The sequence below is a fragment of the Nanorana parkeri genome, unplaced genomic scaffold (assembly GCF_000935625.1).
Source record: "Nanorana parkeri isolate BGI_ZX_2015 unplaced genomic scaffold, ASM93562v1 scaffold1396, whole genome shotgun sequence".
NCBI classification, from domain to species: domain Eukaryota; kingdom Metazoa; phylum Chordata; class Amphibia; order Anura; family Dicroglossidae; genus Nanorana; species Nanorana parkeri.
In genome coordinates this window covers 305,241-307,776 of record NW_017307664.1, presented here as the reverse complement: position 1 = coordinate 307,776, position 2,536 = coordinate 305,241, and the positions used below count along the sequence as shown (strand labels likewise).

The window sequence follows — 2,536 nt, the reverse complement described above, 5'->3', positions numbered from 1 at the left end:
GGCTATGGACCCGCCGATCGCCTATATGTGAAACACCCGGTAACGGGTGTGTGCATTTAGCGGGTCTTTTCTGCCCGTGCGTGCCCGCTAGGGGGCGCGCGCGAGCAGAAAAAAATTGCCGTCTGGAGACGGCAACCCGCAGATGCTGCAGTGCCGTCCGTCCGTTTTTTTACTACGGGCGGATGGCAAGAGGTTAAAGACCCTTTGCATTGTATAGCTGTGGCTAAATGTTGAATCTGGAGTCTGTGTCTCGGGTGTTTGAAGCCCTTACCCTCTCCTTCTAAGTAACCATAAAGAATAGGATCTTTCATACAACTTAAAGTGACTGGTATCCTCCTTATAATCACACCCTACAACCAGCCAAGGACCTAACCCTAAAGTGAAATGTGTGCCCACCCTGCCTCTGAGGTCTCTCACATGCCTTTGGTGGGTCAGCGGGTGCTACAGGTAGAATAAACACCTAAGTAGGACATTGTTCATTGTGAAAAGGGGGGCAAAACCACAATCATGGATTGTCCAAGTGATACAAAAAGCTATTGGCTGATGCAGCAAAATTGAAATCCCTATTTTTGGTGGAGTTGGCTTCCAGAAGGTTTTAGATCAACTGGAGGTGTTGCAGATGTCTAAAAACCAGGGACCAGGTGGACCGATGATTCTTATCTGCCCTCAGTTTCGCTATTTCCATGTATTTATTTTTGCTAAGTCCTATTTTATTTTCTGTAGGGTAAGGAAAGGTTGCTGATTTTTTAATAGACTTGGAGAAAAATGCCTCTTTTCATCGTATGCAGTGATGAATTATTACCAGTTGGACTCGTGTACAGAAGCTCTCTGACACAGTTTACCCAACAGTATTACAGTAGAAATAATATTGTTCCTTTCTCGTCTGCTCCCACATCAGAGGCTGACCCGCCGTGCACTGGCCATGAATAAAAAGGCCAGGCCTTCCTCTCCCAAGGTGACTGCATGTGAGCATTTTACCAAGTTGTGTTTAGAAAATTGCACTTTGGGTCTGACCAGCAAAAAAAACTGCATAATGGATCACATTTTTAATACAATTTTAGAGGATGTGAGTTGTAAACGGTCAGCTTTTGACATGAATAGGATCAGGCTTGTATATGGCTGTATTTGCATGCTGTGACTGCATGCAGTGGGCCATAACACGCATGTTTCAGTTTTTTATTGCAGTTTTCTTTATCTGTTTAACATTCTTCAGATATAATCTCTTGAAGGAAAGCTGCAGTGACAGAAATTTGCAGGATACCCTTGCTGACCTCCTCCCCCATACACTAGTTACCTGGCTTACTGGCATCAGTCACTGACTTTGGATAAGCATGCATATTACAAAGCCTGAATGAGGAACTAACCTGAATTTGTTCTCTCTGGAGAAGAGGCGATGAAGGGGGGACATGATCACCATGTATAAATACATAAATGGTCCATATAGTGAGCTTGGTGCTAAATTATTTACTTTCAGGTCACTGCAAAGGACAAGGGGGCACTCTTTGCGTCCGGAGGAAAAGAGGTTTAACATTTGCATACAGGAGGGATTCTTCACAGTTAGAGCTGTGAAAATGTGGAATAGACTCCCCCAGGAGCTAGTTCTAGCAAGCTCAGTTAACTGTTTAAAAAAAAAAAATCTGGATGTATTCCTAAATGCACAGAATATTACTGGATATTGAGTTATTATAGGTATATTAAGCATCAGAGATTGTTGATCCAGGGAATATCCGATTGCCTTATCGGATTAGGAAGGAATATTTTCCCCTGTTGGAGCAAAGAGATCCATGCGTTATAGGGGGATTTTTTTACTTCCTCTGGATTAACAGTGGTTAATTGGGGGCATAGCGTTGTGTTTAGGCTTTTCTTTTTTTTTCTCATCTCTATAGGTTGGACTCGATGGACTCGATGGTGTCTTTTTTCAACCTGACTAACTATGTAAACTCCCGAACTACATCCTTGCTCCAGATCTGTACTGAAGCACCTGGATCAACATAATAGCCAGGCAATAAGTATTTTCAAATAGAGAGGTCAGTGGTGGCAGTCTGCCCATTCTCTCAAGACAGGTTTTCTTTAAAGTGATTGTTTCAATACCCTTTGAGTCATTGACCTGGAATAAGCACTCAGAGAGTGAAATTGGAGTGAGGACAGAACTTTCAGTTTGCTCCCTCATAGCATTGAAGCCAAACGGTAAACCTGACAACCAATTGATTAGATCTTCAGAATCTCAGCAGGGGCAGTTGATGTATTTTTCTCATGAAATGTTTCCTTAAAAGGGAAAGAGTGTAGATAAGTATGGAAAAGGTGTAACATCCAGGTCGGTTGTCCTTATTCTTGCTCCACTATTTAAGCTGGCCATACGCTACTCGATTGCTGATTTGGCTGAACTTTGACCAGTGCGTGTCCCCGACAGCACCTCTCCATTCAACAAAAGTTTATTTTACTGTTGACTTTTGTCGAAGGAGCCAGTCTAAAAATTCTCAGCCAAACAGTGACTGAAGCCAATCTGCTCTCAGAGTACAATAGCTTGTGGGGGGGG

General features: G+C 43.0%; 1 protein-coding gene across 1 annotated transcript in view; it reads left to right on the top strand.

The window, feature by feature from the left end:
• The window catches only part of SUPT3H (SPT3 homolog, SAGA and STAGA complex component), a gene marked incomplete at its 3' end in the record, with an annotated part of 341,779 nt that overhangs the window by 96,886 nt on the left and 242,357 nt on the right, over positions 1–2,536 (top strand). The gene's annotated exons all lie outside the window — the stretch shown is intronic.